Source organism: Erpetoichthys calabaricus, chromosome 14, assembly GCF_900747795.2.
Source record: "Erpetoichthys calabaricus chromosome 14, fErpCal1.3, whole genome shotgun sequence".
In the NCBI taxonomy this organism is placed as follows: Eukaryota; Metazoa; Chordata; class Cladistia; order Polypteriformes; family Polypteridae; genus Erpetoichthys; species Erpetoichthys calabaricus.
Window position 1 is genome coordinate 56,624,797 of NC_041407.2, and position 17,070 is coordinate 56,641,866.

Sequence of the window (17,070 nt, forward strand, 5' to 3'; positions counted from 1 at the left end):
TGGAGGTGAAAGTGTGCAGGCTGGGTGAAATGGGTAGAGAAGAGTGTCAGGAGTGATTTGTGACAGACGGTCATCAAGAAGAGTGAAAGGGAAAATCTACATGATGGTAGTGAGACCAGCTTCGTTATATGGATTGTAGACGTAGGCACTGACCAGAAAACAGGAGACAGAGCTGGAGGTGGCAGAGTTAAAGATGTTAAGATTTGCATTGGGTGTGATGAGGATGGACAGAATTAGAAATGAGAACATTAGAGGGTTGGATGGTTGGGAGACAAAGTCAGAGAGGTGAGATTGTGTTGGTTTGGACATGTGCAGAGGAGAGATGCTGGGGTATATTGGGAAAAGGATGTTAAGGACAGAGCTGCCAGGTAAGGAAAAGAGGAAGGCTTAAGAGAAGGTTTATGGATGTGCTGAGAGAGGACATGCAGGTGATGGGTGTGACAGAGCAAGATGTAGAGGACAGGAAGATATGGAGCAAGACGATCTGCTGTGGCAACCCCTAAAGAAGAAAGAAGTTAACATTTGAGATCCATATACCTACAGTATGTAAGTACTGGCATTTTAAATAGTCTTGGTTATGTTAATAAATAAGGGAAGTGTATACAGTACTATTGATATCTGAAGAAAATGTTCTTAAAGAAATTAATTTTACATGGTGGAAAATACAACTCACTTTCTGTCTTGAGACAAAATTACAGAAGGGTTGCTTACTAATTGCAGTATCATCGTTTGGATAGATTTCCACTAGAAACATTATTTGAAGCAGGTGCTTAGACAGTATAAACATATACACATCTGGCAAAGAAATGGAACAGGAATAGTTGGGTGTAATAAAAACATATTTTATTGTAGGGTTGCCCGTAGTATGACTTCAAAAACTGCAGAATTAAATACGCCCCTCCTCGAACCGCCACCTTACCATGGTGGAGGGGTTTGCGTGTCCCAGTGATCCTAGGAGCTCTGTTGTCAGGGGCTTTATGCCCCTGGTAGGGCCACACAAGGCAAACTGGTCCTAGGTGAGGGATGAGACAAAGAGCGGTTATACAAACCTCCTATGACGAATAAAAAATTTGGACGGCGTTTTCCCTCGCCCGGACGCGGGTCACCGGGGCCCCCCTCTGGAGCCAGGCCTGGAGGTGGGGCTCGATGGCGAGTGCCTGATGGCCGGGCTTGCACCCATGGGGCTCGGCCGGGCACAGCCCGAAGAGGCAACGTGGGTCCCCCTTCCCATGGGCTCACCACCTATGGGAGGGGCCAAGGAGGTCGGGTGCAGTGTGAGTTGGGTGGTGGTCAAAGGCGGGGACCTTGGCGGTCCGATCCTCGGCTACAGAAGCTGGCTCTTGGGACGTGGAATGTCACCTCTCTGAAGGGGAAGGAGCCTGCGCTTATGCGTGAGATTGAGAGGTTCCGGCTAGATATAGTCGAGCTCACCTCGACGCACGGCTTGGACTCTGGAACCAATCTCCTTGAGAGGGGCTGGACTCTCTACCACTCTGGAGTTGCCCCCGGTGAGAGACGCCGAGCGGGTGTGGGTATACTTATTGCCCCCTGACTTGGAGCCTGTTCATTGGGGTTTACCCCGGTAGACGAGAGGGTAGCCTCCCTCCGCCTTCGGGTGGGGGGGACGGGTCCTAACTGTTGTTTGTGCGTATGCGCCGAACAGCAGTTCGGAGTACCCACCCTTTTTGGAGTCCCTGGAGGGTGTGCTAGAGGGCATACCATCTGGGGACTCCCTCATTCTGCTGGGAGACTTCAATGCTCACGTGGGCAATGACAGTGAGACCTGGAAGGGCGTGATTGGGAGGAATGGCCCCCCCGATCTGAACCCGAGTGGTGTTTTGTTATTGGACCCTGTGCTCGTCACGGATTGTCCATAACGAACACCATGTTCAAGCATAGGGGTGTTCATATGTGCACTTGGCACCAGGACACCCTAGGCCTCAGTTCGATGATCGACTTTGTGGTCGTGTCATCGGACTTGCGGCCACATGTCTTGGACACTCGGGTGAAGAGAGGGGCGGAGCTGTCAACTGATCACCACCTGGTGGTGAGTTGGCTTCGATGGTGGGGGAGGATGCCGGTCAGCCTGGTAGGCCCAAACGTGTTGTGAGGGTCTGCTGGGAACGTCTGGCAGAGCCCCCTGTCAGAAGTAGCTTCAACTCCCACCTCCGGCAAAACTTTGACCATGTCCCGAGGGAGGTGGGGGACATTGAGTCCGAATGGGCCATGTTCCATGCCTCTATTGTTGAGGCGGCTGACCGGAGCTGTGGCCGTAAGGTGGTCGGTGCCTGTCGTGGCGGCAGTCCCCGAACCCGTTGGTGGACACCGGCGGTGAGGGATGCCGTCAAGCTGAAGGAGTCCTACCGGTCCCTTTTGTCCTGTGGGACTCTGGAGGCAGCTGATAGGTACCGGCAGGCCAAGCGGAATGCGGCTTCGGTGGTTGCTGAGGCAAAAACTCGGGCATGGGAGGAGTTTGGGGGGGCCATGGAGAACGACTTTCGGACGGCTTCGAGGAGATTCTGGTCCACCGTCCGGCGTCTCAGGTGGGGGAAACAGTGCAGTGTCAACACTGTATATGGTGGAGATGGTGCAGTGCTGACCTCGACTCGGGACGTTGTGGGTTGGTGGGGGGATTACTTCGAAGACCTCCTCAATCCCAATAACATGCCTTCCAATGAGGAAGCAAAGCCTGGGGACTCGGAGGTGGGCTCCCCCATCTCTGGGACTGAGGTCACCGAGGTGGTCAAAAAACTCCTTGGTGGCAGGGCCCCAGGGGTGGATGAGATACGCCCGGAGTTCCTCAAGACTCTGGATGTTGTAGGGCTGTCTTGGTTGACACGTCTCTACATCGCATGGACATCAGGGACAGTGCCTCTGGATTGGCAGACCGGGGTGGTGGTCCCCCTCTTTAAGAAGGGGGACCGGAGGTTGTGTTCCAACTACAGAGGGATCACACTCCTCAGCCTCCCTGGAAAAGTCTATTCGGGGGTTCTGGACAGGAGGGTCTGTCGGATAGTTGAACCTCGGATTCAGGAGGAACAGTGTGGTTTTCGTCCTGGTCGCGGAACAGTGGACCAGCTCTACACCCTTAGCAGAGTCCTGGAGGGTGCATGGGAGTTCGCCCAACCAGTCTACATGTGTTTTGTGGACTTGGAAAAGGCGTTCGACCGTGTTCCTCGGGGAATCCTGTGGGGGGTGCTCCGGGAGTATGGAGTACCGGACCCCCTGACAAGGGCGGTTCGGTCCCTGTACAACCGGTGTCAGAGCTTGGTCCGCATTGCCCACAGTAAGTCGAATCCGTTTCCAGTGAGAGTTGGACTCCGCCAGGGCTGCCCTTTGTCACCGATTCTGTTCATAACTTTTATGGACAGAATTTCTAGGCGCAGCCAGGGTGTTGAGGGGGTCCGGTTTGGTGGACTCAGGATTGGGTCACTGCTTTTTCCAGATGATGTTGTCCTGTTTGCTTCATCAGGCCGTGATCTTCAGCTGTCTCTGGATCGGTTCGCAGCTGAGTGTGAAGCGGCTGGGATGGGAATCAGCACCTCCAAATCCGAGACCATGGTCCTCAGCCGGAAAAGGATGGAGTGCCCTCTCAGGGTTGGGAGCGAGATCCTGCCTCAAGTGGAGGAGTTCAAGTATCTTGGGGTCTTGTTCACGAGTGAGGGAAGAATGGAGCGTGAGATCGACAGGCGGATCGGTGCGGCGTCCGCAGTGATGCGGGCTCTGCATCGGTCTGTCGTGGTGAAAAAGGAGCTGAGCCATAAAGCAAAGCTCTCAATTTACCAGTCGATCTATGTTCCTACCCTCACCTATGGTCATGAGCTATGGGTAGTGACCGAAAGAACGAGATCGCGAATACAAGCGACTGAAATGAGTTTCCTCCGCAGGGTGTCTGGGCTCTCCCTTAAAGATAGGGTGAGAAGCTCAGTCATCCGGGAGGGGCTCAGAGTACAGCCGCTGCTCCTCCGCATCGAGAGGAGTCAGATGAGGTGGCTCGGGCATCTGATCAGGATGCCTTCTGGACGCCTCCCTGGTGAGGTGTTCCGGGCACGTCAAACTGGGAGGAGGCCCCAGGGAAGACCCAGGAGACGCTGGAGGGACTATGTCTCCCGGCTGGCCTGGGAACGCCTTGGGATTCTCCCGGAAGAGCTAGAAGAAGTGGCCGGGGAGAGGGAAGTCTGGGCATCTCTGCTCAAGCTGCTACCCCCGCGACCTGACCTCGGATAAGCGGAAGAGAATGGATGGATGGATGGAGAATTAAATACTTTAGTGTGCCCATTTGTTGACCAGCACTGGTTATTAATACTGCATTTATGAAAATGCTGTCCATAATGTCGACCGACATAAGAGATTGTGAAGGCCAGATTAAGATCCTTATGGGCCCATGGGAGACTTTGCTTCTTAAAAGAGAGTTGGTCATTCAACAATGCAGCACGTGGATATGTGACTGTTAATGCAGCACAGTATTTCTCATTTTTGATTTTGGCATGGGACTTAATCATTAGATTTCCCCAAACTTCCCCTTTGACCATTTCAACTCAAGGATACTTAATCATTTCTTCGATGTGGGGTTGCTCCCTTTATCATTTATTTAATTTCATCACACACCCTTAACACCCCAATTGTAGAAATGCCCCCCACATGGATTTTGCTATGATTGAGGTGTTTTAGTACTCAATATATTTCCCAGCTGATTTCTTTTGTACTTCAGTAGGTCAATTTTAAGTGATTTGAAAGTGAAGGTCATTTGTTGCATAACAAAACTTGACAAAAGTTATGTTTGCATTTAAAAGTGTGTAAGTATTCAGGGAGCAATATAATTGCATTGCTTCATCCTTGTTCAACAGGTAGATCTGCTATACAAAATGAAGGCATCACAAACGTGAGGCAGAGCCCAAAATTATAGGCTTCCTAAACGGATTTACTGGCCAGGCTGATTTAGTTTGTTCCCGATTTAAACTCAGTAGTTAAAATTGAGTTGAAAGACTTATTTTTCAGTGTAACACGCTACTGTAGGTTGTGGTAAGTTTTGTGTTAATAAGAATTATTTATGAACACTTTGAAATCACTTCCTTCCATCCATCCTCTTCCTCTTATTCAAGATCGGGTCGTGGGGTCAGCAGCTTGAGCAAAGATGCCCAGACTTCCCTCTCCCCGTGTCCTGGGGCCTCCTCCCGGTTAGACGTGCCCGGAACATTTCACCAGGGAGGCGTCCAGGAGGCATCCTGATCAGATGCCCAAGCCACCTCATCTGACTCCTCTCGATGCGGAGGAGCAGCGGCTCTACTCTGAGCCCCTCCCAGATGACTGAGCTTCTCACCGTATCTTTAAGGGAGAGCCCAGACACCCTGCGGAGGAAACTCATTTCAGCTGCTTGTATTCGCGATCTTGTTCTTTCGGTCACTACCCATAGCTCATGACCATAGGTGAGGGTAGGAACATACATCGACTGGTAAATTGAGAGCTTTGCTTTATGGCTCAGCTCCTTTTTCACCACAACAGACCGATGCAGAGCCCACATCACTGCGGACGCCGCACCGATCCACCTGTCGACCTCACGCTCCATTCTTCCTTCACTCATGAAGAAGACCCCGAGATACTTGAACTCCTCCATTTTGGGCAGGATCTCGCCCCCAACCCTGAGAGGGCACTCCACCCTTTTCCGGCTGAGGACTATGGTCTCGGATTTGGAGCTGCTGATTCCCATCCCAGCTGCTTCACACACGGCTGCGAACCAATCCAGAGAGAGCTGAAGATCACGGTCTGATAAAGCAAACAGGACAACATCATCTGCGAAAAGCAGTGACCCAATCCTGAGTCCACCAAACTGGACCCCCTCAATGCCCTGGCTGCGCCTAGAAATTCTGTCCATAAAAGTTATGAACAGAATTGGTGACAAAGGGCAGCCCTGGCGGAGTCCAACTCTCACTGGAAACGGGTTCAACTTACTGCCGGCAATGTGGACCAAGCTCTGACACCAGTTGTATAGGGACCGAACAGCCCTTATCAGGGGGTCCGGTAACCCATACTCCCGGAGCACCCCCCCACAGGATTCCCTGAGGGACACGGTCGAACACCTTTTCTACAAGTCAACAAAACACATGTAGACTGGTTGGGCAAACTCCCATGCACCCTCCAGGACCCTGCTAAGGGTGTAGAGCTGGTCCTGCTGAAATCACTTCAACTTTTTTTTTTTTGGTCTGGTGCCTCCTGACTCTTGAGAACCTCACACATATGATATACAGCTTGATGTGCCTTGATGTTTAGATCTGCCAGATGTCAGGCTTTTTGGGGTTACCCACTATTAGTGGCCCTCTAGACTCATAAACTCTCATATGGACTAATATGGACCATATTATGTTTGGGAAATGACAAGTAAACTAGTAGTTGTCTTCAGCAAAAATGATTAGAAGGACTTGAAGTTGTACATAGCACACCAGTTGACTCCAGGGATCAAAGTTACTTGTTTTCACAAAACATATAAAAACAGAGGGTTGGTAATATGCTGTAGGCATGTGGAGTATCATTTTTTGCTATATCAAGGTTGCTGATCATAAATATGAACAGTATTTTAATAATTCTATAATGGTGGCCCTGGCCTTTGAAGAGCCATTTACATAAGGTCTACAATGACAACTTTCAAACATAAGCATATAGGGTACCATTTTAGACTATTACAAGATCAATGATTATATATATGGATCTAGCCCCCTATGGACCACTTTCATAGAGTGAAAAATGATAAATAGCAATTACAATTGAATATATAGACTTTAAACATTTAAACTGAAGCATGCATTTCAATACCCCCCCTGCGGTGGGCTGGCACCCTGCCCGGGGTTTGTTTCCTGCCTTGCGCCGTGTTGGCTGGGATTGGCTCCAGCAGACCCCCCGTGACCCTGTAGTTAGGATATAGCGGGTTGGAAAATGGATGGATGGATTATTCCCTTTGGAAATTAGGATGATGTTGAGGTCTAACTTCAAGGAGGTGGTCTTAACATCTAAACTTTTTGCAGTGAAACTGCAAAGATCATACATTCTAAAGAAAGCTGAGAAAGTTCACCTCATGGATTAGGGCTAATGACCATGCATCAAAGATAAATGAGTGCATTCCACCATAAGAGTTCACCCCAAATCAAAGACAGTATTAATTCACTCAGACCTGAACAACTCACCATTGTTTTGGTATCAATATAAAATGTCTTAACCTTGTTGTGATACTGTATATTTAAATTCTAACTAGATGTTTTCAGTCAGTAACAGTGTCATGTAAATGTCTTGCTTTTACAAACGTTTGAATTGAAAGTTCCTAAATAGAATGCAATAGAGCTCTGTGTCACAAAATAACACTTAATCTCTCTCTGCACGTCTGAAGAGACGACTATGAGGTCATTCAAAGAAAACCTTGCAAAATATTGAAACCACATCTATAAATTTCTGGGAAGTCAAGAAAAACTGTCAGTTAAACTTAAAATAGCCTCTTTTTAGACCCTGTATGCGTTTTCCTCTTGTGTCCCGTCCTTCATGACACTATATATTGATTACTTTGTTTCTGTAGTCTTTCATTATCTCTCAATTGTATTTTCTGTTTTTAAGAAGTATGTCAATACTGTTTCTTGGTATTTATTTAACAAACAACAATCCCAACCTAGAGAAAAGGGTAAGAACAGTAAAGTGGAAGCTTTACCATAACTGCCTCATTAATTAATGACATTGCCAGAAGTCAAACGGTTCGCTAATTAGTAAACACGTACAAACCCTGCCCACACTCCAGTATATTTTGGAATAGCAGTAGGAAAGACTGGGTGATTATTTTGCCTGGGGAATGTGGAAATGTGATGAGAATTTTTCCCTTTATGTGGAACTTAGTGATAACTGAATGCTTCAGGAGCCTAATTTTGATTTTGATATACTTTGTTAATCGCTGACAGAAATTCTTTTCACATGGCCTTCGAGGGTCAGAGCATAGGGTCAACTATCTTTCAGCACCCCTAGAGCAATTTTCAGGTTAAGGGCACTACTCAAGGGTCCAACAGAGTTAGGATCCCTTCTGACAGTAATGCGTTTTGAACCGGCAGCCTAACAGATACCAGTGCAGATCCTTAGCTACAGAGCCACCAGTTTGCCTTAGCAATATTCACCTGTGCTATTGCAGGACAAAGTGAGTGTTGATTTTAGATTTTTTTAAATGTATTTAATTTATTTAGATAGACAAATCTGATCTTTAAACTTCACTCAATATTGTTCATAATGGCTATCTACCTGCCATTTCTGAGGTGCCAAAGGTTTTCATGCAATATTGCTATCTGCAGTACAATCTGACAGGTTATGATGGAGACATCATAGAAAGCTGGATATTTATAAATAGTTGGTTATACTGAGGATATATTAAGCACCTTCACCACATTCTGCAGTTTGGTGTATTATCCTGTAGTTCCGGGGGTTCTTAAGCTTTCTAAGGACCCAAATAAGAAATTTGATACAGTACTAGGAAACAAGAAGAGAATTATTACCTTAATGATTGGAGAGCCATAAATAGACAAATAATCACATGCACAGAGGGATGAGATTCCTGAGGTCTGTCATTGCCATGGTAGGTAGATGCTTAGTGTAAGCTTTAGAAAAACCTGAGAAAGAGAAATCTTTGGGGTGCAGATTGAATGATTTTTGAAAAAAACAGTATGACTGGTCACTTGATTACTGGTGTCGAATAAGAAAATGAAGTACCCAATAATAACCAATGCAGTGTATTTACCTTGTGTTAGATTTTTTCAAACAACATTTTTCAAAAGTACAGTACACACAGTATTTCTAAATGAGTTTGCTAATAGTTTAACCTGTCTTGGTTTTTATTTAAAAATTAATTAAACTGAGTTAAAAACTAGCTAAATTATCCCTAAAACTGTATCTGTATTTTATCAGGGAGGCAGGATACATTTTGATAAGTAAATTGTCTCTTTTTAAATTTATCATTCTATCAAATGACTGTGTTGAGTTTCTACATGTTGTCTCAATGTCTTGATATTTTCTGGTGTTCTTACAGTCCTCAAACGTGCAACCATGTTCTTCACAATACCAGTAGATTCACATTTTCCCAAGCACTTTAAAAAAGTGTGATGAGGTGGTATAATTCCACATGTTAAACTTAGTGGAGAATCTTCCTTGTACCTCTGATGCAGATTTTGATTCAATGTATACTTGAATGGTGAGCACATGATGAAATATCATCCATGGCCATTAAAATTGGTTTTAGTATACAACATGTATGCCACAATCTGAATCACTCACCCTTCGAAATACTCAGAAAATCATCACATTCTTGTGCTGCATCAGGCGTTGCCCGCTGCACGGTAGCACTCGGGTCCCAATTTGAGGCTGCCCATACAGGTGGGCACATGGAACGTCTTGTCTCTCTGGCAAGATGATCATCTTCCTCTGCTGTCGGAGGAGGTGCGTAAACTCCACATTTCAGTTGCGGCGCACTCTGAGGTGCGCAGACCGGGGTCTGGCCAGATCTCTGTAGGTGGATACACCTTTTATTGGTCTAGTCGGTCTGATGGCTGTCATACTCGGGGAGTAGCTGTTGCTGTAGCGGATTGGCTTCTTCCGATGGTGTCCTTTGTCACTCCTTTCAATGAGAGTATTATGAGACTCAGATTACGCCACTCTCTGGGTGCCTTGTCTGTTGTCTCAGTGTATGCTCTGACCTCGGTGAGGGAGATATTTTATTCGCAGATTCGCTCGGTGGTTGTGGGTGCCCACGAGGTGACACTCCTCTGGTCATGGGTGACTTCAATGCAACCACTGACATGGCTGGCTATGAGGATTGCCTCGGTCCCCATGGGTCTGGTAACCGTGGTGAAAGTGGCTCCATGTTCCTTGACTTTGCAAAAGGTCAGGGACTGCGAATCACTGGATCCTGGTTCCAGCGCCCTGAACCGCATCATTGGAGTTGGTACTCCAATACTGGTGGTGCAGTGAAGGAGATTGATCACATCCTCGTGGGCAGACGCTGGAGGCTCTTGTATAACTGCAGGATCGACAGAAGTGCCCAGTTTGTGAATTCTGACCACAGATTTGTTGTTGCTACTTTGAAGATCCAGCTTAGGTCCAGTAGGTTACCACCTACTAGGAAAATGAGCCTGGACTTGGCCAGACTCCAAGACCAGGCTGTTTCTAATGAGTTTGCATGCAGTTTGTGTGAGGAACTTTCAGATTTGGGTACAAGTGCCGATCCTAATGTGATGTGGGAGACCTTCTGTGACAAGACCCTGAAGGTTGCTGAGGGTTGTGTTGGTGTTACCGGTGTTCCCAGAAGGAGGTGTTTCATCTCGCAAGGCACCCTGGATATCATTGAGAGGAGTCGCAGTGCACGGCTCAATGGCAACTCTGGTCTGTAACGGGTACTGAGAGGGACGGCTGCGAGGGCTCTGAGGGCAGATAAAGAGGCGTGCGTTAGAGGAATCTGTGAGCAAGTGACGCACCATCTGTGGTCTAGCGACCCACGTTCTGCTTACAGAGGAATCAAAGCATTACGCACATCTGAATCTGTTCCTCGGAGAGGTGCAGTCAGGGCAGCTGATGGAACGGTCCTTACAGATGACACTGCAGTTGTGACTCGCTGGGCTGACTATTTTGAGCAGTTGTTCAAAGCTGATCCTCCAGCTAGGACGTTGGATATCTTTGGGTCCTCGGTTCTTGAGGCTGATCCTCCAATTAGCTGTGAACCCACCAGTCTCACTGAGATTGCAGAGGTGGTAACCAGCTGAGGGGGGAAAGGCTGCAGGGATCTGAGGGTGAACTTCTCCAGGCTGGTGGTAAGGCTGTCCTCCTGGCATTGCAAGCAATCTTTCCTTCCATTTGGGAGACTGGCATCATCCCAACTGACTGAAAAACGGGACTTGTCATCCCCCTATCTGGAAAGGGAAGGGTGATCGCCTGGATTGCAGACAGTACAGGGGATAACACTGCTCTCGGTGCTGGGTAAGGTCCTTGCTAGGGTCATCCTCAATAGGATCCGTGATCACTTGCTCACCTACCAGCGACCGGAACAGTCTGGTTCTACACCTAAGAAGTCTACCATCTACCGCATCCTGGCACTGAGGGTTCTCATGGAGCGCAAATGCGAATATTGGCAGTTTCTTTGCAGCTTTTGTTGATTTTCACAAAGCGTTCAACTCAGTTCGAGCTGCCCTGTGGGACATCCCGAGTATTTGTGGGATCCCCTCGAGGTTGCTGGATATCATGGCCGACCTGTACACTGGTACTGTGAGTGCTGTGCAGAGTGGAGGCAGAACCTCTGCGTTTTTCCCAGTTGATTCTGGGGTTCATCAGGGGTGTGTTCTTGCTCCTACTCTGTTCAATGCTAGTACGGACTGGGTGTTGGGCAAGGACGTAGGGTCCAGCGGCCGTGGGGCATCTGTTGGTGAAGAAAGGTTCACAAATCTTGACTTTGCTGACGATACTGTGATCTTCGTGGAGGCTCTGAGTGAGGAGTCTGAGTGTCTGGGCTTGCGAGTGTCCTGGATAAAAACCAAGATCCAGGCCTTTAATGACCTCTTGGGCACTGCCATCAGCAGTGTGTCTGTTTGCGGAGAGAGTGTTGACCTTGTTGAGAGGTTTACTTACCTTGGCAATGACATTCATGTCTCTGATGACTCTTCCTATGAAGGCAGTAGACGGATTGGGACAGCATGGGGGGTCATGAGGTCACTGGAAAGGGGCGTGTGGCGCTCCTGATATCTATGTAAAAGGATGAAGGTCCAAGTCTTTAGAGTCCTGGTGCTTCCTGTCTTGCTATATGGTTGAGAGACATGGACGCTATCCAGTGACCTGGGACGAAGACTGGACTCCTTTGGTACTGTGTCTCTCCAGAAAATCCTTGGGTACCGTTGGTTTGACTTTGTGTCGAATGAGTGGTTGCTCATGGAGTTCCAAATAAGGCACATTACCTTCATTGTGTCAGAGCATCAGTTACGGCACTACGGCCATGTGGCGCGTTTCCCCGATGGTGATCCAGCTCGTAAGATCCTCATTGTTGGGGACCCGAGTGGCTGGACCAGACCAAGGGGTTGCCCACGTAATGCCTGGCTGCGGCAGATAGAAGGTCATTTCCAGAGGGTGGGACTGGACCGCGTGTCTGCCGGGGGGGGTTGCAAACCGGGATCCTGAGTTGTTTTGTTGTGTAGTGGGTGCGGAAATGCACTGTACCAGTGCATGCTCCCCAACTTGACTTGACTGACTTAGCTAACTTTACTACACAGTTATGTGGCAACCCATCACAACAATGTCCATGACCCACAGTTCAAGAAGCAATGCTGTAGTCTAATTAAATGTTCTGTCTGCTGTCAAGGTTTATCAAACTGTAGGCAATAAAGTTAATTTTGTCATAGAAAAGTCAAGAAAAAAATCAGTTTATTAGGTAAATTTATAAAGACTAATTTGCTTTGGCATCCTAAAATAGTAAAACAAATTCTAATTTAAAAAGCTGTAAGAAAAAAATTTATTAGATATACAAAACTGCAAATGTAAGCAAAATGTTTTAGCATTATGCTCTTGTTTTATGTTTTAACTATGATATTGGTAATACTATATGAGTTGTACTTTATGAATATTAATTGAATTACTGCATTTCATTGCATTAACTGACTAAATGGCTTGCCACAGATCTGTATCTACTGTATAAGAAATTAATTACAGTTCTAGTTTTCCTTGTCTATAAAAATCTGGTAAATTCTAACTGCTGTTGAAACAGCATCTATATAGTTGTTGTTGATTCGGTGGTTACTTTTTCTTAGCATCATTTTAATAAAGTTTATCTTCTTTCGGCTGCTCCCGTTAGGGGTTGCCACAGCGGATCATCTTCTTCCATATCGTCCTGTCTTCTGCATCTTGCTCTGTTACACCCACCACCTGCATGTTCTCTCTCACCACATCCATACACTTTCTCTTAGGCCTTCCTCTTACCTGGCAGCTCTATCCTTAACTTCCTTTTCCCAATATACCCAGCATCTCTCCTCTGCACATGTCCAAACCAACTCAATCTCACCTCTCTGACTTTGTCTCCAACCATTCAACTTGAGCTGACCCTCCAATGTACTCATTTCTAATCCTGTTCATCCCTGTCACACCCAATGCAAATCTTAACATCTTTAACTCTGTCACCTCCAGCTCTGTCTCCTGCTTTCTGGCCAGTGCCACCGTCTCTAACCCATATAACATAGCTGGTCTCACTACTGTCCTGTCTATCACAAATCACTCCTGACACTCTTCTTCACACATTCTACCCTACCTGCACTCCTTTTCACCTCTCTTCCACAATCCCCATTACTCTGAATTGTTGATCCCAGGTATTTAAATTCATCCACCTTCACCAACTCCCTGCATCCTCACCATTCCTCTGACCTCCCTCTATTCACACAGATATATTCTGTCTTGTTCTTACTGACCTTCATTCCTCTCCTCACTAGAGCAAACCTCCAACTCTCCAGAGTCTCCTCGACCTGCTCCCTACTATCGCTATAGATCACAATGTCATCAGCAAATATCATAGTCCACTGGGACTCCTGTCTAATCTTGTCTGTCAACCTGTCCATCACCATTGCAAATAAGAAAGGGCTCAGAGCCGATCCCTGATGTAATCCCACCTCCACGTTGACTGCATCCGGCACTCCCACTGCAGTTTTCGGCAGACCTCACCACTGTCACACTTCCCTCATACATATCCTGTACAAATCTTACATACTTCTCTGCCACTCTCGGCTTCCTCATATAATACCACAAATCCTCTTGAGGCACCCTGTCATATGCTTTCTCCGGGTCCACAAAGACACAATGCAACTCCTTCTGGGCTTCTCTATACTTCTCCATCAACACCCTCAGAGCAAACATCACATCTGTGGTGCTCTTTCCTGGCATGAAACCATACTGCTGCTCACTAATAATCATCTCCTTTCTTAACCTAGCTTCCACTACTTTCTCATAACTTCATGCTGTGGCTCATCAATTTTATCCCCCTGTAGTTGCTACAGCTTTGCACACCCCCCTTATTTTTAAAACCAGTACCAGTACATTACTTCTCCACTCCTCAGGCATCCTCTCACTTTCCAAGATTCCATTAAACAATCTGGTTTAAAAACTCCACTGTCATCTCTCCTAAACACGTCCATGCTTCCACAGGTATATCATCTGGACCAACGGCTTTTCCATTCTTCATCCTCTTCATAGCTGTCCTTGCTTCCTCCTTGCTAAGCCGTTGCACTTCCTGATTCACTATCTCCACATCATCCAACCTGTTCTCGCTCTCGTTCTCTTCATTCATCAGCATCTCAAAGTACTCTTTCCATCTGCTCAACACACTCTACTCGCTTGTGAGTACGTTTCCATCTTTATCCTTCATCACCCAAACCTGCTGCACATCTTTCCCAGCTTGGTCCCTCTGTCTAGCCAATCGGTACAGGTCCTTTTCTCCCTCCTTAGTGTCCAACATCTCATACAACTCATCATACACCTTTTCTTTAGCCTTCACCACCTCTCTTTACCTTGTGCCTTTTCTCCTTGTACTCTTGTCTACTTTCTGCATCTTTCTGACTATCCCACTACTACTTCTTCACCATCCTCTTCCTCTGTATACTCTCCTGTACTTCCCCTTTCCACCACTAGGTTTCCTGTTCCTCCTTCCACTGTTTAAATGTTAGGATGCAAAACCCTCATTCTGATGTGTCGCTGCAGTTAGAGATAAGTTTTCATGTTAATTGTGGTAGTTCTGTTCTACAACATTTGGTGGTTTTTATTTCCCTTTTATTGGATTTCAGTTAATGTTGAAGTCACATCCCTATAGACAAAAATGTGTCAATCTCTTACACCAAATAACAAAAAAGTAAAGTTTGACTCACACTGTTTTTATTTGTAGAAATGGATTTGAAGTATTTCAGCAGTTTGGAGTTTCTTAAACAATGAAACATTGCTGCTTCCTAAACTAGCAGGAGCCAACTCATGCCCCTTGTTTAAGATAGTTCACATATCTTGTAACCTCTCTTCCATTGCCATTCTTGGGCAGATTGCTGCAGCTTTACAGACCTTTAGACCTTTTGTAGGGTTTTCAAGCAGGCACCATTCTGTTTTTTCGACAGTTCAGCGGGGCATGACAGTGGAACCAGCATCCTTTTACCAGCACCTCCATCTATTTGTTCTGACCTCAGCTCTGTCCTTCTTCACCTCCAGCAGCCTGGTTGCCCTAACTTTCATTCCTCTTCAGCCACAGCCACCTGGATGCTGTTTCTGCCCACCTTAAGATGTCTGCATCCAAACTCTTACAACTTGGACTTCTGATTCCAAGGATCCCCAATACCATCCAGTGACTAACCTAGAAAACTCCTTCACCCAATCTCTACTGGGAGGTTTCCATCTCCATCTATACCTTCTGTCCAGTGGACTTGCTTGACATGATGACAAGATGTGCTGTAGGTTGGCTTCTCTCACACATCAAGCACAGCAGGAACTCTCTGCTAGTCTGCATCTGTGCAGGTTTGTTGGTGTTGGCAACACATCGTAAACAGAGCACAGTTAAAACCTGATTCTGTGCCTTTCTATGCACTAAATGGCTTTCCAGCCCAGAGATCTCCCCTGCACACTGTTGCAGTGTGTCCAATTTAATGGCTGTCCCATGACTACAGCCCTGGCTTGTCTGTCCTCCTCCTGTACCGTGCAGGTCTCCCTCTGTACCATTCTACAGCACTCTTTCAGGTTTTCATTCTTCCATTTAAACTTGGTAATCCAAACAAAGGCCCAGTCTTCCCCAACTTACAGACCCTCATGATGTCAACATTCTTCAGGAGCTCTTCCACCACCCTGTAGGCATTGCTGGCTGATCTCTTGCATCTGGTCTTGAGGCTGATATCTGCCTGCTATACTCTCTCATTCTAATGGTTCCATAGGATCATGGCCATCCACATCTTAGCTGCCTTGTACTCATCCACTACTGATGTCATTGGTAGCTGCAGCTTGCTTCCTGTAATGCATAGGCCGATTGAGCAAAAGCGTTTGGACACTGACAGCCACCTGCACAGATAGTTGTTAATTTTACACTGTAAGGTTTCTGTTGTTAACAAGAGAACCTTGTATATGAAAAGTGGGCAGAGAATGTCTGAGTGTGTATATATGTGTATATATATGTGTATATATACTATATATATATATATATATATATATATATATATATATATATATATATTTATATTTATATATATATATATCTATATATATATATATATATATTTATATTTATATATATATATATATATCTATATATATATATTTATATATATATCTATATATATATAAGCAATTACAATGTAAGTTAAATGTGTATCATAACTTTAATTTCATCATTTTAATTTCTATAGTAAATACCATATAATGTGAATTTTAGCATCATTGCTTACCAAAAAAAAAAAAACTCGGGCAAAAACAGAGTAAGTGACTTGAGGGAGGCATGTGTCTGTAACCTTAACATGCAATGTTTCAGCCAGTAGGTGTGGACAAGGCCACATTAAATCTCACCATAATAACAAGGCTTGATTACTTTCATTTTAAAAGTGTGTAGGTTGTCAGTATGACCTCTGATGTCTATGAAGGATATCATTAAGCCGGTTGTGCTTGACATGTGGGTGAGTACTCCCTGATTTTTGAAATCGCAGTTCTGAGCATTCTTAGGTAAAATCTATAGATGTGGTCTGAAAAATCATAACTGACTGATTTTGCTAATGCTGAAATATTTTCCTATAGTCTTTCTCTGTTTTATCATGTAATAAAATATTTAAAAAACAAATGATACAAAATCAGTCCATCTTCAGCAGTATGAACATTGGTTTACATAACCTACAACTATCTGTATCCTCAGATAATCTAATGTGTACATTCTAACTGCCGATTTCTCCAGTGGTTCCTTTATCAAGTCACTTTTCCTACCCACTTGACTATATTAGTGTTTAAGCACTAATTTGAATCACAATTACTACAAAGTCACATTAAACTGATGGAAATGACTCCCCATACAGGTGACATTACATG